Raw genomic sequence first — 26,025 nt, forward strand, 5'->3', positions numbered from 1 at the left:
TTATGGTATAGGAAAGTTATTGTTCTATATTATTACTGTTCTATAGGAAACGATGATCAGGATGATTTCTTACAGGTCTGGAGAGACTTACATGAACTGATTTAGCATCAGTGAAGTGAGTAGAACCAAGAGAACATTATACACAGCAACAATAATATTTTCTGATGATCATCTGTGATGAACTTGGCTCTTTTAAACAATGAAGCAATCCAGACCAATTCCAATAGACTTGTGATGGAGAGAACCATCTGCATCCAGAGAAAGGACAATGGGGACTGAGTATGGATCACAATATAATATTTTCAGTATTTTTGTTGTTGTTTGCTTTTTCCCCTCTCTTTTTTATTTTTTCTATTTTTGATCTGATTTTTCTTGTGCAGCATAATAAATGTGGAAATATGTAGAGTAGAATTGCACATGTTTACATATATTGGATTACTTGCTATTTAGAGGAGGGAATGGAGAAAAGGAAGGGAGAAAAATTCGGAACACAAGGTTTTGCAAGGATGAATGCTGAAAACTATCTTTGCATATATTCAGAAAACTATTATTAAGCAAATAAAAACAAACAAAAAAATTAACCCCATTGCCTCAGCCAGCATCTGGCTATTGCATCTAGCAGTTTGAGTGGAGTTTGTAAGAGTGAGACCAAAGGCAGTGTCACAAAATAAACATCAATAAGCAATTGCCCTTTGGTAGAGATAGCATTAAGGGAAGCTTGAGTTTCCTCAGCCCTGGGGTTGCAGGCAACAATCACAGAGGGATAAAAGTTTGTTTCTGGCACAGGACTCTTGTGATTAGGCTAGGTCCTAATTCTGTGGACGATGGAATTGCTAAGAACCTACATGACTTGTACATTTAGGAACTGGGGAGAAATTGCTGGACCCAGAGTCATGTGGGCTTTCTCATGCAGGGAACTATCTCAAAGGACAGAGGGGTAGTCCTTGCATGGCCTAAGAAGTCCATGAGACATTTAACATCCTCCCCTGGAGTGATGGCAGAGTACCCTGTTTAAGTGCCACAGTGAGGGTAATCTCTATCCTCTAGTGCAATGGATAGAAAGACTCAAGAAGGCTTGGATTCAAATCCTTCCTCAGACACATTTTAGGTGTGTGACCTGAAGCAAGTCCCAAAATTCTGTTTGTGTCAGTTTTTCTTATCTGTAAAAATGAACTGGAGAAGGAAATGCCAACCATTCCAGAACATTTGCCCAAGAAAACCCCAAACGGGGTCACGAAGCATCGTACACGACTGAACAACAACAAAATTCTCATTTTTTTTTCTCTGTCATAAAGGAGTTTCTAACAATCAAGTGTATCATTGAAAAGCATTCCCATCTGTCATGGAAGAATTGCTGTCGCTGGAGTGTGTATGGATGTGTATGATGTTGAAATCCAAAAGAAAACAGCTCAAGTCCTTCATTCCATTATATATACAAGGCTTCAGTATACATTGGTGATAAATTTCCAGGATGGGTGGGATTGTGGTTTTGTTGGTATTTCCAAATGCAAAACAGTTCTCCCTTTCTTCCTCCATTGGGTTGTTACTGATTTTCAACATAATGAAAAAGCCAGATTTCAAAGCAAGATGCTGGAAATTTGGCCGGCAAAAGCTCCAAATTCCTCTGTGTGTGTGTGTGTGTGTGTATGTGTATTTAAAAAAAAAAACACAGAAAATGCACAGTTCCTCCAGTAAAGATGGTTGCATGCTCACCCTGACCTCTATAGCAAAAAAAAAAGAAAAAAAGGTAACATTTGGCAAGATCCATTTATGGATTTTTGCATGAATGAAACCACCCCTACAATCCCAGATCCTGAAATCTCATGGAAGATTAACACAGGCATCAAACTGACATTACAAATTTAAGGGATTTAACTTCACTTCAACTTTTGAATAAACAAAAATCTAGTGACAAGTTTTTGGACAACTCCAGCAGTATTCAACAATACATCCCAGATGTAGGGGCATAAAAGAGCAGAAACCTATGCTCTCCATTTCATCACTAGTGGGGAGGGGGAAAAGTGGAGAAACAGAAATGGGCTAGGAAAGAAATCAAGCCTAAAAAGACATTAACCTATTTTACTCATCCTACAATAAATAGATTAAATTGGCAACAACCAACTTGAAAATCACAGGACAAATTGTCCATAGCACTATATGTGGGTAAAAATGGGACGACCTTTTAGCTGTGAAGAAGTTAATAATCAGCATTCAGTAGGAGATCAGTGGGAGAAGCAGTTTTGACTTTTTCCCCCTCAGACTCACTGATGCATTGCCCTGGACCACTGCACTCCAACCAACCACATTATCTATCCGTAAGTCAACTGACTACATGTAGGTGGAACAAATACTCTCTGCTTAAATGTACTGGCTTACATAAGGGTATAGGATTTACTACTTAGCACCTGTAGTCTTCCCATCCTGGAATATTTCTCCTCCTCTCTGGTTTCCCTTTCCCATTTTTGACCTCATTCCATAATCTCCATTTTGAGGAAGGAGTATCCTTCTTTCTTTTCAGGCTTTTGATTTTGCCTCTCTGGAATTTATCACCCTGTTTCAGTTGCCTTCTCACTCTGGAAATTCTCTCAGGGACCTCCCTATTCTGGAAAATCCTTGCTTTCCTGTGACCTTTTCATCCTGAAATATTCTTCAGCCCTTGTTTCCCATTGATGAGTTCTTCCTGGATCCTCCATTTTGAAAAAGGGTCTAAAAAGCCATCCTTTTTTCCTCTGCCAGATCTGCTTCTGATTTTTAAAATTTTATCATGTTTTCATGCATGTACATGTCTTCCACCTCTGCTCCTGCTTTTGCCCTCTGCTTTATATGTTGCCTTTCCCTTCAAAATGTAAGCTCCTTAGATTTACATGAACTGATGCTGAGTGAAATGAGCAGACCAGGAGATCATTATATACTTCAACAACAATACTATATGATGATCAATTCTGATGGACCTGGCCATTTTCAGCAATGAGACGAACCAAATCAGTTCCAATAGAGCAGTAATGAACTGAACCAGCTATACCTAGCGAAAGAACTCTGGGAGATGACTGTGAACCACTACATAGAATTCCCAATCCCTTACCTTTGTCCGCCTGCATTTTTGATCTCCTTCACAGGCTAATAGTACACTATTTCAGATTCTGATTCTTTTTGTACAGCAAAATAACTGTTAGGACATAGATGCTTTAACATACTTAACATGTATTAGTCAACCTGCCATCTAGGGGAGGGGTTGGGGGGAAGGAGGGGAAAAATTGGAACAAAAGGTTTGGCAATTGTCAATGCTGTAAAATTACCCATTCATATAACTTATAAATAAAAAGCTATTAAAAAAAAAGAATGTAAGTTCCTTGAGGGCAGGTCTTCCATTTTGCCTGTATTTTGTATTCCTGCCATGTGGCACAATGGCTGGTACATAGTAACATTAATAAATACTTGTTGATGCAGTAAATTGGAATGTAGTTATTTAACAAACATTTTTAAAACACTTTCCCTGCTTCAGGCATGAGGAAAGCCCATTGGTTATTATCTACTTCAAACCCTTTATTTAATAAAAAAGGAAATTGAGACCTAGAGATATTAACTGTCCTGATTAAGAGTTAAGCCCAAGACATGGGTTTGTGTTTGGGGCACCCAACTGATTGTATGCAAAGCCATCTAGTCAAGCCCTCTTATTTGCTTTCTTTAAACTTTTAAAATATTGATCTCCTGGTTTTATTTCACTTTTTATCAGTTCATGCAAGTTTCCCAGGTTTCTCTGAAACCATCTTCTTCATCATTTCTCCCCTCTCCCACTTAATAGCATTTTTTTCTAATTATATATAAAGATCGTTAATATGTAGAAATCCAGGGTCAATAATATAGAATTTGGAAATACTGCTCTTTAATATCCTCTGCTGTTAATATCCACGTGCTGCTGCAAGTGATTACTAAATTAATTACAACTCATCCTCATCTATTTATTAAAGCAAAGACCTTTACTGGACAACAGTTTGTTTTGAATAAATTTTGCTTCATACAAGTAATAAAATTATATTTCTTTTGAAAAAAATTCATCAGACAAGGGATAGGCCCTAGTTATTCTGAATTAGCAAAGTTTGACAATATTTAACTGAAAGGGGCCTATTAAAAGGATAAGAAAGACTTCCATCTATCACACACTTTTGCTTGGCAATAATGTTTTTTTCTTCTCTTTCAGGCATATCCTGTGACTATCAACTGCTCTTTGTCTACAACTCAGATCATATAATGAATTGAGTGCATAAATTATCGACTCAGATTTAACCCAGTCACTGTTACTTTTTCCCCTTCTTCCTCCCCAGGCAATCTTGCTTGTTGCATTGGAATTTTGGTCATGCACATTCTGCTTTGGCTCTAAATTATCTTGATAATGGAGTATAAACAGAACAAGCTTATGCATGATATGCTTAACTGCTAATTTACCTAATTAAACTTAATTCAATTAAAAATCATTTATATCTTTTTGGGAAAAAAGCCAGTTGATACCACTGCAGAAGTGCAATATTTTAGGAGATGATTGTTCAGCAAATGAATGGAAAGGGAAATAATAGAACGCAGAATGAGGCAACAGCCCCCAAATCTCTTATACTTGAAAATGAAATGATTCCAGAAAAGTGCTATTTTTACAGGGTATCATGATTAGCTATTTTTCTTAAACCAATTTTCTCTAGAAATTGGTATTTTAACATAGTGAACATAATTTATTATAAAAGAGATATTTTTAAATACAATTTATATTTTCCCATATTTAATACGTTTAAGTAATGTGTGCTAGTTCCAGGATTAGTATGCGATTAGTAAAACGTGATGAGGCGCTTGCAAGACACTAACTGAACAAGTTCTTTTGGATAAAACCTGAAAAATAATTTTTTTAAATTACATAAATATCTTCAGGATACATATTTCATTTATAGTCATCATCTAAGCATCCTTGTCATGATGATATATGTTTAAAAGTAAATGTAAAACATTCCGTGCCAATAAAAATCAACAGAAAAAAAGACAAGAAATTCTAGGCACGAGAGCTTAAATAAATTATCATCTTTGTAGATCTGCCATAAATCCTCCAGTTGGAATATCCTGATTTAGAGTTTGCTGATCTGGCACAAATCCAAATGCCTTAGGTTGCTTAATGGATAGAGTGTCCACATTTCACCTTCTCTGACCACTTCTTGCCCCCCAACTTCAGCCTTTGGTGACACAAATTTCCTTGCCACTACTCAGTTTTCTGTGACCAAGAGTGGTAGCAACTATGAAAGTAGCAGGACTCAAGGTGGATGGATGGGTTTCTGTGAAAGAATACACCTGCGGGAGGTTAAGTCGTTGCTAGAGGAAATGGTTTGCAATGATTTTCTCCCATGAACATGGGATCTTTGTTTGTTGAACACAAGTGAAACTAAACCCACATCCTACCAACCAGACAAATCCCTTGCAGTCTGAGAATAAAGCCAGCAGTCCTCCAAATTCCTGAATTAATAGCAGGGATGAAATGAAACTTATAGCCTGAAGATTTTCTATGAGAAAAATAAGGTTTTTCTACTAAAGTTTAGGGGCAATGCATTTTGATTCCCAGGCATTCCATTTATTCCGCATTTCTATGTGGAATTTTCATTCCATTCATTCACTCATTCATTCATTCATTCGACAAGCATCTCAATTTTCCATCTAGAGACAAGAATGAAATAATTTGCAGCATCAATAATGACCTTTAGGACAAAGCTTGACAAAGGTCAATTCTGATTTAAAAAAAAAAACCCTCCTTATAAATCACAGCCTAAAAACTGTTTATGAGGTAGACTCAATTTTTTTTACATATGGCAGAAGTCGCATTTGTTTAGGAGAAAGCTAAGGTTGGAATTGGAAGCTAGATTTCCATTGGAGAGAAAGCTGTTTTCTTTGTGAGAAACAAAGAAAGGTAAAGGCACAAACTGAGTCCATCATCTTCACTTTTAATTCAGAAGTGAAGAAGTCCATCACTTCTGAATTAGTAGAAAGCGTGCTGGTCTAGGATGGTCTTAGAGTTAGAGAGAGCTGGTTTTGCAATTTTATTTCCAACATGTAATACCTTTGTGATCACGCCTAACCTCTCTATCTCACTTTTCCTGTCTGTATAATGGGACAATAACACTTTTCCTTCATAGGTTTATAAAGATCAAACGAAATACTATATACAAAGAACTTTTCATCCTTTAAATTATTAAAATGTTAGCTATTATTCTTCCCACTGAAATCAATGCATGCTTCCAACTTCTATTTCTGTCAATGGCAACATTCTTTTCTTTTTTTTATTAAAGCTTTTTATTTTTCAAAACTTAAGCATGGATAATTCTTCAACATAAACCCTTGCAAAACCTTGTGCTCCAATTTCAACCCCCCTTCCTCCATCCCTTCCCTAAGATGGCAAGTAGTCCAATATATGTTAAACATGGCAACATTATTTTCCACGAAAGACCCAACCCTTGAGTCACCCTTGACCTCTTCTTTCCTTTGCCCCTTGTATCCATTCAATTAATAGGTACTGTTCATTTTTCACTTTGAAATAATTCCCATCCATCCTTTCCATTGTCAGTGACATACCTTGAATAACAGAATAAGTACATTCCTCCATTCCTATGCTGGCTCTGTTTCCCATATCTTGTTTTCTGAGGCAGTTTGCAGGTATATATCAGTAACAAGAAAGTGTGTATGTAGGTGTGGACATATATGTCCATACATGCACATATATGAAGCGTTTTAAATCCAGAGTTCCATCTATTATACAGCAAGAAGCAGGATGATATCCTAGATAGAGTGATGCATTTAAACTGAGGAAAACTTGGGCTTCAATTTTACTTTAGACACTTATGAGCTCTGGGTATGTCAGTCAACTTTTCAGAGTCTTAGTTTCCCCATATGTAAAATGGGAATATTGATATTTGAACTATCACTCAGGGTTGCTTTGAAAAAAGCCTTTGCAACTTGAAAGCACTTTACCATTGTTATTTGTTATTATTCTATTATGATATTACTTATGGATAATTATTATTATTTTCTTAATAATAATTTCTAAATTTCTAAATAATAATAATTACTTTCTTCCTAGCTTGACCCAGATGAAACCCTAATCCTTTTTCATATTCTGTTGCTGAAATTATGGTCCTGAGCATTGTCCCTCATAAACAATGGCTCCTAATTTTTAGTCTTGGGAATGCTTAGTTTTTTTAAGCAGTCATTGGGTAGACCAGACACCCTAGCACTTGGGACTGGGATTCATGTCCCAGAAACAGAAGGACTGAAAATTATCCCATGGACTGGTTTTCCTGTCCAGCTACAGGGTACACGGCCAAGTCAATAGTCTGCTGTGTTTCTTTGGTATAGCAAAATACAAAGAATCTTGGGTCAGGTAATCAAGAACCTGGGATTCCCTTTAGCTCCGCCAATAATTATGTCCTAGCAAACGAATCACTTGGGTTTATCAGTTTCTCCATCCGTAAAAGCTAGATACTACTATTTGTCAACTATTACAAGTGTTATTATGATAATCAAGTGAAATAATGAATGGTAAGTACAAAATATTACCAGAATGGGTAAGGTCTTTTACACAGTCCTTCCACTGATATAGCAAGCTTCTAAACAGTCTTTACCATGCTATTGGCCCATATTGCAACAAAGAAGGAAAGGGAAAGTTTCCTGAGATTCACAGAAATCTTTTCTATGGAATGCCATTTCCCCTCCTCCTCCAAATCATACCATCCATTTTTTTTGGGAAAACAACAACAACTTCAATCTGTTTCTTTCTCTTTGCAGTGACTGTTTGGGGAAAACATTTTCCAAAATACTCTTGATTATTTCCCCTCCCTCTCCTTTATTTCCCTTTCCCCACCCTTGTCTTTTTCTTTTTAAGTCTCCTTCTCTGCTTCTGTCTTTGTCTCTCTCTCTTTGCCTCTGTCTCTGTCTCTCTCCTATTTTCCATGTCTGTCTATCTAGCTGGCTTAGAACTCTTATGTAATAGGCTTTCAAAATGCATTCACTTCCTATGGCTGGCAACACACCAAGGCATACTAACTGGCAAATAACAGCTGGCCAGTACCTCCAGGCTGCACATCGGCCAAAGGCGGCCCGATTGGGATGACCGCAATCCAGCCTGTGACAAATTGGCTAACTGTGCCTGCAATCTGGCTGGGCCAATTAATCACATTTGGCCTCCCTTTCTGCATATGTATGTGGAGAGAGGCAACCCCTGACCTTTTCATGTGACGAATGGAGTCTAGCCCGTCTCTGAATGGTCCATCAGAGCAAAGCAAAGGGAGATCTGGGGCAAAGGAGGAAAGAGAGGTAAAGGGGAAAAAAAGGTAGAGAAAAGACAAAGGGACCCAGAAAGGAAAGTAATATCATTAATGATAACGACATTTATAGAGTGTTTAAAGTTTGTAGAGCATTTGATATGATCCTAGAGGGAGGTGATTTTATTATTCCCATTTTATAGATCAGGAAACTGAGGCTGAAAAAAGTCTACTTGACACCTAGAGTTACATTTCGGGAAATATCGGAGGTAGAGTTTGAATTTAAGTCCCCATGCTTTCCACATGTTCCACCCACTGTGAATGAGGTATACCAAGAATGGAAGAACTCTTTCTGGTCATAGGAAATGATAAAGAACTTAAGTCAAAATCATGAAAGCAGACTTTATAGTTATGAGCCCAAATGTAAATCTGTAATAAAATATGTAAAACTGCAAATGCTTATGAATGACTACTTTGGGACATGAAAGCTTTGCAGAAAATCTGTATCTGCACTGGCTGAGAGACACATTGGCATCTGAAGAGCTCTCTTTTTGTGTTCTGACCCATAATTTCATTGCCATAGGGGAATTCCTGGTAAGGAATTTCTCCATGGCTGCATATTGGTGACTTGTCCGAAATTTGGTGCATTCAAGAGTTTCTTGGGGACGTGGAAAAGCCAAGTGACTTTGCCTGTTGTCCCTTAAATGGTATCAGAGTTGAGATGACCCCACTCATCAAAGTCAGCCCTCCATTCACTATTGTCACATCATCTTTCCTTTTCAAAAATGCTAGTGACTTATGAGACTCAGATTAACTAGAAAATAGCAAGGAAGGAGAAGCAGGAGCTAATCAAGAACTGACCTTGGAGGCAGGAATATGGGTTTCAATCTTACCTATCTCCCATACTGGCTATGTCATCCTAGGCAAGTCACTTAATCATTCAGAATCCCAGGCAATTCTCTAAAACCTGAAGTTGCAAAGTAGGTGCTGATCTGCATTAGAGTTTCATCCCAAAAAATATAATCATATTTATATTTTTATTTACATATATACATATTTATATATTTTTTGTGTATGTGAGGCAATTGGGGTTAAGTGACTTGCTCAGGGTCACACAGCTAGAAAGTTTTAAGTATCTAAGAATTAGATTTGAACTCAGGTCCTCCTGATTTCAGAGATAGTGCTCTATCCATTACATCAACTAGCTGCCTCCTGAAAGACCTTTTTACCAATGAAATAGCAGGTCTTAGATGCTTTCTCCAAAAGGGAAGAAAACACTGTGTTCATTTTTCCTTATAATATATAAAATCTTGATGCAAAAAGTCACCGCCTGCCCCAAATTTTCTCTATACAACTCCAGAAATCAACAGTACCTATTATTTATTAAATCTCCGACTGGCCAAGGTTGAGTCCTTTCTCGCCCCTTTCTTCTATGGGCATAAAGACGTCACAATGTTTATTATTCTGATTAGACTTATAGCTTAATTTACGGTATCCTGCTATTGTGCCTGGGTGTCTGGCCCGCATTCACAACCCTGCCAATGTTATTTTTAAAATGTCGCCTGAGCCATGATTCATGGCTGCTGCTCATGACATCAGTGTTGACCTGAAAGAGTTAAGAAGCTACACCAAATTTATTTGTTTTTCAGAGAAGGGAAAAAGGACAAACCGAATGGAATCTTCAGAAAACAAGATCATCTCAAGTGGGATCAGAATCTTAAATCAGAGGAGAGGAGATTCAAATTCTAAATGTTTTCTTCATGTCTATTATTCAAGAAGATATCACCCTCAAACCCGTGTCCTTGCTCTCAAAAATGCAGAGAGAGGGGTTCTTATTTAGGGGGACAAAGGGCAATCTGGCTGAGTCCCTGCCTTGAGATGGGTGGAGGGAATGTTTTGTGCACATTTCCATTATTCCATTTACCATTATTAGACATGGAAAGAATATTCTTGGAGAACTCCTTGACAATTCATAATCTCGCCTTTGTTATCCATATTCCAATTGGATAATATTTTTTATTTAGAGCATATCCTACAGATACAAGAAGGCAGGATAGTATAATGGAGAGATGGAATCAGAACAAAGGATTCAAATTCTAGCTTTACCACTTGATACCTAGAGGTTTTCCAACTCTGTGGGCCTGCTAATTGAAGACACTGAACTAGGGGATGTTTAACGTGTTAATCTGAGTTGGGAAAGACCACTTGCCAAAAACTTGTCCTAAGATGTGACTGCTGATCTGTTAAGAAAACTGGGCATTTTGAGGTACCGATGTCGGGTCTGAGAGCCTCAGAACAGGTATGACAGGATTAGACTTTTCTCTTCCAATTAGCTGCCTCTTTCTGGGTCTGGCCCTTGAGCTAGGGGGGCAACTCTACCAGATATAAAGCCCCAGGCCGCCATGATGCTTTGCCAGCTTTAAGGTGAAGATACTAAATAGCCTTTTCTCTGCTAGTCCAGCTCGCAAACCCAGCACCCATTAGCCTTAATGGGAGTCACACATGCAGAAGTCAAGAAGCAAAGGGACCTTAGGGCTACATTTAGAAGTGTAAGTGTGAAGAAAGTCGTTCATTATCAACACAAAAAAACACCTAAATTGGAGGTCAGGAAAGCCAGTCACTTTAGGATGGCAGGAGAAGAGAATTTATCTATAATGTGGCAGTTGCGAGATGAGATTTGAGAAGTACAGCCGGGCCTTTGTCCAACCCTGTGGGAACTGGGCTATTGTCTTCCCTGGCCCATAGATGTGAGGGCCCTCTGCCCACAGCCCCCCTTCCCTAGTGACCCCCGGGTCAGGGGCACACATGCTGGCCTTGAACTCTCCGTCTGTCTCCTCACCATATTAATTACTATTCCCCTCTGCCAGAGCAAGAAAACAACCTTCACTGCATTAGGGCTAATTAAAAAGAGTGAGCTTCTCATTCTGGCAGCCTTAATCGCTCTCCTCCACTATTCAGAACAGGAAGGAGTGCTGACAATCTTATTAATAGCAGAAGGAAACACCCCGGTAATGCTCCCTGTCTGATAAACAACTAGACCATCTATGGGGCAGGCTTCTTGACACATAAATGTATCTCTCCCCTCCCAGCCCCTCCAACCATAACTGCCATGACTGTCTGAGATGGAGCAAAGCAGGAAGATACCCAAGTCTCCACAAACCCAAACAACAGGCACCAGAGCCACAAGCAAGGTCAGGACAGATGTGAGGTCATTTCCATTAGAAGCACTTTCCAGCCCTACCCATCACTTCCCTCAGAACCGTCCAAATTTCAGGAAAAAAGGCCGGGGTATCATTACAGGCCATGGGATGTAGCATGCACAGAATTTCTCCCAAACATAATAAATAGATCCTCCATTTACACTTCTGAGACTGGATCACTAATTCAGTGCTCCCTAGACATCAAAGAGTCATCATGGAATCAAAAAGTGGCTTCTACTTACTCAGACTACCTGAAAACATGACCGAGGCTATAATGCCCCAAATCAGGCAATTCTGTGACCTCATCTTGTACCTATGAATCCCTAAGGAACTCCAGCTCTGTCCCAAGGCCTTTGTGTACTTCTTACCTGAGTCCAATTTTCATTTAAATGGGTGATTTAGCGGTCACAGAGTATACCTACATTAGTGTGTAATAAGGGACAGACTTAGATTGACTCCATGCAAGCTGAGAGAACTAGGGAATTATGCAATAAAGAAGGCCAAAAATATTGAGAGAAAGAGCGAGTTCCTTTTGGCTTCAATTATCCAAATTGACTCTTTATGCTTAGTAAACAGTAAGAAATTTACTTTATTTGGTCCTCTGAGTGCTGACTGTATGGTACTTCCACTAGCATTGACCTTTCTCATCTTCTGTCATCATTGCTAATTTGCATGGCATGAGGTAAAACCTTAAATTTGTTTTAATTTGCATTTCTCTCACTATTAGTGATTATTTTTAGTTTTTTTAAAAAAAGATTCTTTAAAAAGATTTTTTAAAGGTTTTTTTTTTTTTAAGGTTCATTAAGAGTTTGTCATTCTTCTTTTGAAAACTATTTATATCTTTGTCTATTAGGGAATAATTCTTGGTATTATATATTTGTTTCAATTCTTTGAATATTTTGAATAGTAGATTTTTATCATGGGTATCATATGCAAATATTTTTATCCTATTTATTTTCTAATTCAGTGTTCATTTTCTTTGTGTAAGAATTTTTAAATTCTATTTAGTCAAAATTGTGCATTTTTGTTTCTTTTTTGCTTCACACTATCCTTTATTTGCTTACAAATTCTCTCCCTTTTACTTGTGTAAAATAATTGAATTCATTATCTTTTAAATTTTTTGTTGTTTTATCTTTTTGAATCATATCCTTTTAAAGTTTTTGTGGTATATTATATGGTAAAAGATACTAGTCTAAACTTGTAGCAGTTCTTGTCGAAAAGGGTATCAATCCCTGAGTAATTTATATGCTTGAATTGATCAGACTTGAGACTATTGCTTTAGATAGATTCTTCTTGTTTTTTGGTTAGTTTGTTCCAATGATGTGATTTTCAGAGTTTTAATCAATATCAAAAAAAAATTGATGAATACTTTAAAAAAATTTATGATTTTTTGACATTTACTTTTATAAGATTTTTATTGCCATTTTTCTCCTTCCTTCCCTGTCCCTCCCACTTCCCAAGATAGCAATCAATATAACATAGGTTATATATAATGTACAATCGTATTCAACATATTTCCATATTACTCATGTTGTGAAAGAATCTGAACAAAAGGGAAAAACCATAAAAAGAAACAACAGCAACAACAAAAATGAAAATAGTATGCTTCAACTTACATTCAGATTCTTCATTCAAGTCTTATGTGCATAACATTTTCCATCATGCTTTTAGAATTGTCTTAGATCATTGTATTGCTGAGAAGGGCTAAGTCTATCAAAGTTGGTCTGTTTCTGTTACTATGTATAATGTTTTCCTGGTTCTGCTCACTTTACTCAGCATTAGTTCATGTAAATCTTTCCAAGTTTTTCTGAAATTTGCCTGCTCATCAATTCTTATAACACAGTAGTATTCCATTGAATTCATATACCATAATTTGTTCAACCATTCCCCAACTGATGGACAGACCCTTGATTTCCAGTCCTTTGCCACCACAAAGAAAGCTGCTATAAATATTTTTGTACATGTGGGTCCTTTCCTATTTTTTATGATCTCTTTGAGATAGAGGCCCAGTAGAATTATTAAAAGCTATGAAAAATTATATAGCACACTTTGGACATAGTTCCAAATTGTTCTCCCAAAATTGGAGTGGTTCATTTTTCCACTAACAATGACGATTACTTCTTTGTAATATAATTTGAGGTCTAGCAATTGATTTCACTTTTTCTTTCAAACTTTTTCTCATTATTTTATTTCCCATGAGATTCTGGACTATTTGTGTTCTATTTTATGCACAGACACACATATATATTTATATTGTATAAATATATATATGTATTTATATTGTATAAATATATATATTTATGTTGTATAAATATATATATTATATATATTTCATCTAGTTTCCAAAAGTGTTTTCTCAGTTATTTAATTGACATGGCACTAAAACTATAAATTAATTTAGATAGTACTGTCATTTTTGTTATATTGACATGGCCTAACCATGAACAATGAACGTCCCTCCACCTCCCTTGATTTCTGTAAAAAGTGCTATATAGTTTTATTCATATTAATCAATCCGTAAATATTTGTTAACAGGTACTCTAAGTCAGTCACTCTTCTAGGACAAAATTGAACAGTTCCTCTCCTTAGGGAGCTTACTTTTTATAAATCTTGAGTGTGTTAGAGAGTTAACTTTTGGATATTTTATGCATTTTTAAAAGCTTTTTAGAATACAAAGTCTCTTATCATTCCCTCCCAGTTTCTGTTATATCCTCCTGCCTTGTTGAAGCTACTAAATGCTTCTGGTAGAGGAATATTAAAAATAACAATCAATATAATAATATAATAAATATAAATTTATATTTATTTATATAAATATAAAATAAAAATAAGAATTAAATAAAAACAAAAATAATATTTATTAAAATTTTAATAATGTTTTCCTTTTTACATTTTGCTTGGCTTTCTTTTTATGAACTTAAAGCTATTATGCTATTAATATGTATTTAAAATTATTATTTTTGTGTTATTTAAGCATAATGTATTTTCCCTATTTGCCTCTCTTGACTTTATTTATTTTTGCTATTCTCTTGATGGTAATTCCTGCATTCTTAGTATCACCTCAAGCAGATTGGATCATGTTCCATCATTTTCACTCTGCATATGTCTATAAATTTTAAATGTCTCTTGTGTGCAAATAATTGCTGAATTTTATTTTCTTATACATCACTATATATTTTTGAATTGGGAAATCTAATTCATATACTTTTAGAATTATAAAGTGTATGTTTTCTTCTCTTCATCTGTAATGTACACACATATACTAATACTTTTTCTTTTAAGTCAGTATTCATGTTTTCACTAGTCTGAACCCTATTTCCTCTTTCCAAATACCTCTATCTCCTATTATCTGACTAATAATGATGTTATTCTCTATCCCTCTTTTCTTTAGTCCTTCTCTTTTCTAGTTTAGAAGCTTACTGGAATTTAATCCTCTCTGCTGATCAGTTCATTTATTAATCTTTTCCAATAATATTAATGCCCTTTTTCATAAAGTCTCCTTCTATCTTCTGTCTTGCTCCTAACCAATTCTAGGATTCCTTAGAATATATTCCCATGAATTATAGTTCTTGATGAGGAAGTGGAAAATATTCTAAAAGCCAAGTCTGAGAGGATCAGTCTTATAAAACTTATAAAAACAAATTCAGAAGTTTTTTCCAAGGCCCTCTTGTTCCAAGGTCTTCTTTTTCTATTCACAGAGAGGCATTCATATGTAATATTCTCCTAAATATTACATTAATTTTTTAATTAGGAGAGAAAATTTTACTCCTAAATATCCATTCATTTCTCCTACCATTGCAATATAATTGCAAGATCATATTGCATTTTTTCCTTTTATTTCTCATAATGGCAGAATAATTCATTGGTATTCTGATTCAACCCCAATGGAATTTGAAGTATTTCTTTCTGCCTAAATTTTATTTTAATTCCATAATTCTAAAACTTGATTACATTAGTATCACTTTCTTGGTGATTTAAACTTCATATTTCTTCTGTTGCTGTTCTATGGGATTATATGAATTTGAACTTTACTGTCTGCTTCTAATATCTGAGCATTTTTTCCATATGATTTCTTGGAATGTGGTATTAGATTTACTTTTATCGTATACTTTTATGGAATCCTTAGTTTCTATCTTTTCATTCTTACATTCTTTTTTAAAAAAAATTATTATAGCTTTTTATTTACAAGATATATGCATGTCTAATTTTTCAGCATTGACAACTGCAGAATCTTGTGTTCCAATTTTTTCCCTCCTTCCCCCATCCCCTCCCCCAGATGGGAGGTAGACCAATATATGTTAAATACGGTAAAATATATGTTAAATACAATATATGTATACATGTCCAAACAGTTATTTTCCTGCAGAAGAAGAATTGGACTTTGAAATAGTGTACAATTAGCCTGTGAAGGAAATCAAAACTGCAGGTGGACAAAAATCATTCTTACATTCTAATTGTCATTTTCTTTTTCACAGAATCTACTTTTATGGTGAATATCTCTGTCTTTTGTTCTAAATTCTCTAATTTTTAGGTAAACTTGTTGGTATCTTCCTTAAGACTTCTAACCTCTGTCCCAATTTCTTTGTGACATTTTATTTTCCCAATTTTCTTAATTTATTTTCATTTAATTTTTTGATTTCTTTTAAAACTATTTTAAAGGTTCTTGGATGTGACTCCATTATTATTTCACAGAGCTTGTGGAATGTTGATGTGATATCATTACCTTCCTCAGAAGACTTTGAGTCGGTGTCCTTTGTTGCAAATTACTTGTCCATGAGACTGATCTTTTCTTGGAATATTCATTTCTCCTCCTCTTCCTTAGTCAGCTTCTATCTGTCTTAGTCATCTGCTCTGGTGATTTCCCTATGGTGTCCTTACTGAACATTTATTTACTTATTTTCCCTTCAGAAGGCTGGTGCTATTGTACTCCCTCCACCAGACCATGATGCTGGCTCTCTGCTCACTCCAACTTCCAGGGCTGGACAAAGTTTTGCCTCCTTTAGAGGGTGAGAATATCTACTTGGGCCATTGTTGTAGAGAAAATCTAAATGTTTACTATAATTGGACCTATTTTTCTTCTTTACCAGTCACACTCTTTCAGCATCCAGTCTCATTGCTTCAATTCTTAGGCTGACCCAGGATAGAGGTGATTATGAATGTATTAGAGGAGAGGCTTCTAAATTAGTTGTTAAGAGAGATACTTTTATTATCATCTCCTTGTCTTACTCCTGATACTGTCCTGCTTATTTCTTTTTAAGTTCATTAATAAATGTGTTTCTTTCTGGTCTACTTTCTTCTTCTTTTCTCTTCCAAGATCCCCACTCTTCTACAAATATATCCTTATATTCTCTCAGAGTATTATAAATGACCAGAGAATTAAACTTTCTATTCTTTTTGTGGGAAGGACCTTGGAGAATCTTTTAAAAATGGAATGGATATGTATCTGTTCACCTTCATCTAATTTCTGCTATCCAGATATAGAAACTACTTGGTCTTTTCAGATCCCTTTGAACTCTAGAATATCAAGACCCGATATCTTGTGATTCAATTATTAAAGATCATTTAATTTAAAGGCAACCCCTACTTTCTGAATTTATCCATTGACAAACTAGAGGTGCCCCAACCTTTGTGAAACTATATCATGCATTATGACCAGCAGAAGCAATCAAACTATGGGGACTCTCTTCCTGGTTTTCCACTGAAGTCAACAAAAGTAAGCAATAGAAAATATGTATTTGGTAATAAGGGCCACCTGAGCCCTCCTGCTGTACTTGGCGCAGTCTGTTGGGACAATAATAATAATAACTCATATCTAAATGTGTTTTCCAAAAGTCTTAGGGCAGTTTTTACTCTATTAAAATTGAAACCTCATGAAGACTTGGGACACCCTCTATCGTTCTTAATAAAGTAATATCCTTGCAAACTGGGCTGGCAGGTAAAATTTGTAGGATGTCTTACAGATACACAATGAAACTGAAATTGGAGAAGTTATATGCTCAAGGTCATGTAAACTTGAACCTAAGTTTTCTGACCTCAAAAACAATGTTCTTTTCACTAAATGCTGACAATAGTGAAGGGGATCTGGGGAGTCTTGGGATCTCTTCTCAGCCTTGAGGAGGAATTGTTCTATTTCAACCAGCCCCTAAACTCCCCAGCTACCATAGTCTCCCTGCAACTGGTTCCTTTAAACAAGATTTTACCTAATTATAAAAAAAAAAATGCAGATGGAGGTTTGTTAATTAGCTTCCTGTCTTCTCCAGCCCTCACCTCACCACCGGATTAAGCTGACTCAAAGACCGTTCACCCAGTTTCAGCAGGTCCAGCTGACTGACGGCCTCCATTCCAGGTAATAGGAGTGGGGCAGGGGTAGAGGGAGCCTCCTGGGCCTCCACTGCCCTCATTCACAGCTCGCTTTAGACGGCGACCACCGGTAGGGTCAGCTGGCCCAGCTCTGGGCCTTGGCAGAGAGAGAGCAAGGAAGCAGGTCAGACTTCCTGCCATGTATCTGCCAGTGGGTATTACTGTCATTATACACAGCAAAACATCCCAGGAAGAAAAGATTTCAAACCTCACAAACTCAGCCCTCCTTTCTCCTTGTTCTCTGTGCCTTATAAAAATAGAAAGAACACATGTTCCCATTAGTCACTTGCTGGAGGGCAGCTGTGGGGTATATGCAAGCAGCCGGTACACTGCAACCAAATTTGAATATAATTTGCATATTCCAGGTAGACAATAGTATAATGCTCACATTCCCCCCAGTGAGGCAGTGAGACAGAAACCAGATGACATTTACTAGGAACAAGGCCCATCGTTTGTATGTTTTCAAATCCACTTGATAAGGCCCCTCATGGTGATGGAGGCCCACCCCAGTTAGAGAGGCAGTCAGAGAGTCTTTTAATTAAACTTCTGTCAGGGAAGACCAGACCTCCCAGGAGAATGGTAGAGAGAGAGAGAGAGGGAGAGAAAGCGGAGAGGGAAAAAGAGAGAAAGAGAGAGAGAGAGAGAGAGAGAGAGAGAGAGAGAGAGAGAGAGAGAGAGAGAGAGAGAGAGAGAGAGAAGCAGAGAGAGAGAGAGAGAGAGAGAGACAGAGAGAAAGAGAGACAGAGACACAGAGACAGAGAGTGGGGTGAGGGGGAGAGAGAGAGAGAGAGAGAGAGAGAAGAGAGAGAGAGAGAGAGAGAGACAGAGAGAGACAGAGAGAAGAAAGGGAGAGAGAGAAAGAGACAGACAGACACACACACACACATAGAGACAAAGAGACAGACAGAGATAGAGACAGAGAGACACATATAGAGATAAAGACAGAGAAAGAGACAGGTAGACAGATAGAGACAAACACTCTTAGACAAAGAAACAGAGACAGACACACACACACAGACAGAGACTGAGACAAAGACAGAGACACAAAGAGAAAGAAACAGAGACAAAGAAAGAGAGACAGAGAAAGAGATGGGATAGAGAGACAGAGAGAAAGACAAGGGAGACACAACTAGACAGATATAGTGTTTCTCTTTGGTTACATTTTTTTCCCTCCCCAACTCTTTGTATCTAGTGGAGTTGAAACTTCCTTGTGCATTTTGGCACTCCTTCAGAAGCATTCAGAGGAAGTCTCAAGGCTAGCCCCAGGACCTCTGTGTCTCTTTGAGCCTTTAAATCCTAAATGATCTTTGGCTTCCAAAGCTACCTGTGGGAGTTCAAAGGTCAACTTTTGGGATGTAATCAGTGTCTGAGCAACACAGGACACAATTGCTTCGAGGTCATGTCAAGGCGCAGCCAGAGGGAAAAAGAAAAAATCCTGCCGGGGCTTACAGGTGGCTCTCTTATTGACCCTCCACTCCACATTTTAGAGGAGAACCTATTCGAAGAGACAAAGGTTTCCCTTGTGTCTCTGACCTGACTTGACCTGACCTCTGTAACTCTATCAGGACCAATGGCCAGTAGTTATCAACTGTCAATAAATGGCAAAAACCCCACCGTTTCATTCATAATACAGGGCAGGCCTATCTATTTGCTGATCGATCATGAACTTGCAGGTTGACAAAATACAGTCAGTGTCCCCTGCCTTCTCATCATGATCCTGAAGATATGTGCTTCGACAAATTGAATGATCTGCTCCTCTCCTGTCCCACTCTCGGGGCACTTAGTAAATAACAGATGGATTGATTGAAATCAGAGGTGAATGGGAGGTCTGTGCCATTCCTCTGAAGAATCAAATGTCGCCGAACCCCAGTGCCAAAGTACTAATTAGTGCATCTCATTAAGGCTACCTTACTAAAAATACTGTAGAAAAGGAACAGGGCTACATGGTCCCAATTATCTGGCTAATCCCAAAGTCACTTTTATTTGTTTAAATTACCCACACAATTATGATAAAAGAGATTGTATCAAACCTGAATTATCTAGCTCAACAGCTTCAGATGAGAGGCAACATGTTGTAATGGATAGAGAAGCAGACTCAGAGGCAAGAAAGGCCTGGATTCAAGTCTTACCGCTGAGAAATATTGGCTATGTAATTCTAGGTAAGGGTCCAGAGACAGATCTCCAAGGAGAGAAATTGTAGAGCAAGAGATCTGCCGGGATGGAAAAGCTTTATCCTTAGAAGTTCCCTCTACCGAAGAAATCACAGTTCCTATCCAAAAAACAATACTCAAATTCACTGGGTAATGGGGAATTCTCTATTTTATCTTATGCTGTCTCAACTCAACAAAGGTTTCGTAATTTTTGCTGACATATAAGTGTTTATAGAAGCAATCAGAGACCATAAAACAGGGGTCAGCTGACCAAAATGCTGACCAAATCCTGCCAGCTGCCAGGACAGGTCAAGAGCTAAACATGGTTTTTACATTTTTAAATAAAGTTTCATTGTATTTAAAAACATAAAATCCATTCTTACCTTACTGTTTGGTGGCAGTAGATTTAGCCCTTTGCTGTAATTTGCTGACCCCTGATAAAAGGGAATGACCTCAGACAACTGGGAGCCCAGGGTTCATTTCATATTTGCTAGAAAACTGAGAGAGAGAGAGAGAGAGAGAGAGAGAGAGAGAGAGAGAGAGAGAGAGAGAGAAAGAAACAGACAAAGACAGACAGACAGACAGACAGAGACAGAGACAGAGAGAGACAGAAAGACAGACAGAGAAAGAAAGGGAGAAAGAGAGAGAAAGAGAGAAAGAAAGAGAGAGAGAGAGAGAAAGAGAGAGAGAGAGAGAGAGAGAGAGAGAGAGAGAGAGAGAGAGAGAGAGAGAATGTGTGTGTACCTGTGTGTATTTGAATTTGGATCAGCCACTCAGGCCATCTCCACATGAGGCTGGGTATTCAATCATTTTGCTAAAATTACCAATTGATCCACTTAAATTTGGCTCACTGTTTTCCTTGGACTGACCAAATTTTTAGACAATTAAACATAATATCAATTCTTCTTCTAAAATTAAACATCTCATCATGGCATGTAGGTGACCATGCTAATATAGCATGATTTGGGGCAAATCCCACCAAGATAGAAAGCTTTCAGTATCAGATGCTTGTTGACCAAGGAACAGGTTGGTGAACAATAGGTTGTCCACAGGATGATGAATATTTTGGGTGTCCCAAATCTCAGAGACCCAATCTGAACTCAGATCCTTAGTAGTTGTGACCTTTATCTGTCTCAGTTTCCTTACAGGCAAGGGTGGCAACAGAGCATACCTCCTAGAGTTATTGTGAGTATTACATGAGATAATACTTTTAAAGTACCTTGCAAATTTTAAGGAGCTGTATAAATGCTACCTGGTAGTTGTAGTAGGTAGTAGTAGTAGTTGTAGTAGTAATAGTAGTAATAGTGTTAATAATTACTGTACAGTTTTACAGTGTTGCAGCTAACTTGCAATGGATAGAGCACTCATCTAGGAACCAAGAATACTCATCTTTCTGTATTCAACTCAGTCTTCAGATACCAGTTATGTGATGCTGGTAAAATCACTTAATCCCATTTGCCTCTGTTTAGCCATCTGTAAAATGAGCTGGAAGGAAATGACAAATCACTCCAGTATCTTTGCCAAGAAAATTCTAAATAGGATCACAAAGAGTTGGACATAATTGAAACACCTGAATAATATATTACAATATTGTCCTTTAGGACTATTGAAACATTGGAGGTTCCCTTAAATAAACGGCCCCAGAATGATATGCTGTTTGAGTTCTTGTATCTATTTACTTTTGATGATTTTCTAATTCTACCCTGATGGTCAGATTTCCAACTATTCCTTCTTTGTGTTTTCACTTTGAACATGACCTCCTTCATCCTGTCTCTCCTTTGTCCCAATATATTCCTATTCAACCTTATGGGCTGGGATAGCAGATCACTAATCTCATTAGGCTTCTGGATCACATAAAAATAAAGAGGCTTTTAGTGATAGATGACTTGACAAGGAACAAAGTTCCTGAAACAATATGGGACAGAGAAAAGAACTTGGGGCTTTGAGTCTGAAGAGCCCTGTGCTTATTTAAATTTGACTCATATATTGGGAAACCATGGCCAAGTCACTTAGTCACTCTGTGCCCCAGTTTCCCCATCTGTAAAACAGAGATATTAACAGCACCTTCCTGACAAGGTTGTTGTGATAATTTACATAAAAAAATTTGTGTCAGTTATTATTTTTGTAACATTTCCTCAAATCTTTGATTTTGTGTCAATTTGGCTATTTAAAGTTCTTCTTTTTTCTTATCATTTTTATTCTTTTTTATACTTCTAATGAGCTGAAGTTACCCAATCAGTGACGTCTTGAAAAATGATATATTACCTACTGTATTTATATTTTACATCAACAAGAGGATGGATAATAAGTATTATTAAGCTGGAAAAAATGTTAAGCATGAAAATGGAGTGGAAGCCCATTGTTTAGGCATGTATTGTCACATTAGCACATTTTTTGCAGATATAATAACAAGATCTAATTTATCATTAAGCATCTGCAGACATTAGTGGAGCATTCTTTGCATACTTCATTGCAAGCTACCTCAACATTATGCCATTTTATTAAATCAGAGGGTATACCAAGGAAAGCTGAAGGTTAGGCCCGGCCTTTTTTCCCCATCACAAATTGCCCAATTGCCAATTGCCAACATTTGAGTTCTCTTTTTTTATATTGAAAGACTTCCAACAAAGCCTGATTTTGATAATGAGTGGTTCAGGGGTGCCCTGTCCCCAGTAACTGACAGACATAGGTCTGGAGAGCATTAATCTTCTGTCTGAAGGTAGGGGGAGGAGGGAGGTTAAATGTGGTATCAGTAGATTTGCCTAATCTGGAAATGCCCACCAAGACCCAATTCCCAATGAATTCAAATCCATCAACAGAATGAGTATAGACTATGGCTTGCTGCCATTATAATTTTGTCAGGTTAGCAACAAATATTGGAGAACAAACACTGGCTTTTCCCGAGCAGAGGCAGATTCTGCTCGTGCAGTGATTGCGATAGCAAATACATCAATCATTATGAACTAGTAATAGCTCAAATGCAGCCCTGACCATTTGAACCAAGGGGCAAAACTGATGAAAGAAAAAAAAAAAAGCAAGAGAATAGGAAGCAAATAACAAAATGTAGATAGCTGGATGAAAGAAATAATCGGCACTCTTTCCCAGGTTTATTCTCAGTTCTAGAAATGATTAGAAATTTTTTGTGTGTATTGGTATAAAAATAATAAAAATCTAACTATCTTCCTATTGCCTTCAGATTGAATAAGAATCAGCATTTTAAAAAATCATTGATAATAAAGATAATAGGCAACAAATTCATTGCACTTTGAAGTTCATAGGATTTTACATATATTCTATCTCATTTTATCCTCTGGACAACCCTTGGAGGTATATATTATTACCCCCATTTTGAAGATTAGGAAACTGAGGCACACTCAAGTTAAATGAGAGTCATCCACTAATAAAATATCTAACTTAAGTCTTTTAAAAAAAATTCTTTGTTTCGTACTTGTCTTTATGATTTCAAGTTCAATACTCTATGAAGTTTTCCTCCTTGTGGTCTCAAGGTTAAAAACCAAAACTGTTAATTATGTATAATAAATGCTTATGTGGATTTTTTTTTAATGCTTTAACATTTGAAAAACACTTGTTTTATGTCTTTTCATTTAAACTGCATAACGACCAAGTGAAGTGGCTACCATATCTGTTATTATCTTCTTTTTACAGATGAGGAAATTGAGGTTGAAAGGACTAATGACTTCTCAGCTAGTTAAGTATTAGAGGAAGGATTTGAATTTAGGGGCTTCCTATCTTTAAATCCTTCACACTAGAGACTATACCCACTTAAAGGATGACCAAGCAGATGGCCACTCCTAAAATAATCACCATGGCTAGACTTCTGAATAAACTTACATTTGAATTTTGGCAATCTAAAACCCTTAGCTGAGAGAAGGTGACATGTAGGGGATAGAAGGTCATCCTGGGAGTCCAGGATGCTTGCTAACTGGCACTTTTGATACAGATTGTCTATGCCACAATCAGCAAATCTCTTAATCCATCATTGCCCCTGGGCAACTCTATAAAATTAGAGGTTGTAGAATAGATGTTTATTTGCATTGATGGCAGAAATTTCCTCCTTTGGAGTTCCTTATACCAATAAAATAATGACTCCAATTTTTCTCTATATATAGTGCTTTAAGACTTATAAAGCACATAACATATTATTTCATTTTATATTTTCAAAAGTTCAGGAAGGTGGGAGCAATTATATAATCCCCATTTAAGAGATGAGAAAATTGAGGCTGAGGAAGGTGAAATGATTATCTACAAAGAAAATCTAACTGATTATCTAACTTGGCTAGTGAAGCTGGATTTATATACATCAGTCTTCCTGATTCCAGGTCCAACCACTGTGTTGCACATTGGAATCTCAGATGTGGTTTCAAAAAAATACCACAACCCTTCCAAAAATACCTCATTAGCTATTTTTCTATATCTACAACTTCCTTTTGAAAAACTGAGATTGACAACTATGATGGACAGGCCAATTCCAATACACTTGTGATGGGAGAAAGCCATCTGCACCTATGGGGGACTGTGTTGATCACAACATAGTATTTTCACTTTTTTGTTGTTATTTGCTTATTTGTTTGTTTTTCTTTCTCTTTTTCCTCCTTTGACCTGATTTTTCTAGTGCAGCATGACAAAGGTAGAAATGTTTAGAAGAATTGTACCTGATTAGCCTATATGAGATTATTTGCTGTTTGGGGAATGGGGAGGTGGAGAGGAAGGGAGAAAAAAATTGGAATACAAGGTTTTGCAAGGGTAATTGTTGAAAACTATCTTTGCTTGTATTTTGAAAAATTAAAAACAATTACTATAAAAATAAAAAATAAAGACATCAAAACTGAGATTAGAGATGGATTATTTAATTATTTTAATGCAAAGAGTTAAAATCCAGTTTCACAGAACATTCCACCTGCCCACCTGTCCACCTGCCCACTTGTGCTTTCCTTCCCTCCCCGCTTCTCCTCAAAAACTTAATGCCACTGACAGAAAATATAGAAATGCTCAGAGTTAGATACAGAAAAGATGAAAAATACTTTGTTTTCTTAAAAAAATAAATCTGCACCACTAACAGAAAATCCAGAAATGCTCAGTATTAGATGCAGAGAAGATGGAGATAATGAAAATTGATATAGACTAAGCTGCTAAGTCTGGCAAACAACTTGGAATTCTGGGAGAAAAGTGACTAAATTGTTTCAGCCCTTTAAATAAAAGATCCCCACCTTCCACCCTCCTCACACCTGCCCCAATATTTTAAACACAGAAGGAAAAGCTCTGCCCATAGCAACATAATCACAGCAGCACTTTGGGGGAAAGGGAAATGTAGCAGTGAGTTGAAAACAGTTTTAAAGTATTTACTATATATCAAGCACTGTACTAAACCAAGAAGATGCAAAGAAAGTTCACAGTTCCTGCCATCAAGGAGCTCCTATTCAAAAAGAAAAGTAGCCAAGTAAACAAAAAGACACATACAGGATACATACTTTTTTTTTTGCATAAATAATATTTTTCCCAATTACATGTAGAAGATAAATTTTAACATATTTTTACTAGATTCTTAGTTCCAAATTTTTCTCCCTCCTTGCTCCCCCTCTCCTCTTCCAAAAGTGGTAGGTAATGTGATATAAATTATTTATCTGCCATCATGTAAAATATATCTCTATATTTGTTACACTTATGAAAGAAGAATCAGATCAAAAGGGGAAAAATGAAAAAAAAAAAAAAGGAAATATGCTTCAATCTGTATTCTGAGTCCATCAGTTCTTTATCAGGATGTGGATAGCATTTTTTTTTTTTCATGAGTCATTTGTACTTTTCTTGGATCGCTGTGTTGAGAAGAGCTGAGTCATTCATAGTTGTTCATCATACCATGTTGCTGATACTGTGAATAATATTTTCATGGTTCTGCTCATTTTACTTTGCATCAGTCTATACACATCTTTCCAGAGTTTTCTGAAATCTGCCTGTTCACCATATTTTATTGCACATTACATACAACATAGCTTGTTCAGCCATTCCTCAATTGAT

The sequence above is a fragment of the Antechinus flavipes genome, chromosome 2 (assembly GCF_016432865.1).
Source record: "Antechinus flavipes isolate AdamAnt ecotype Samford, QLD, Australia chromosome 2, AdamAnt_v2, whole genome shotgun sequence".
NCBI classification, from domain to species: domain Eukaryota; kingdom Metazoa; phylum Chordata; class Mammalia; order Dasyuromorphia; family Dasyuridae; genus Antechinus; species Antechinus flavipes.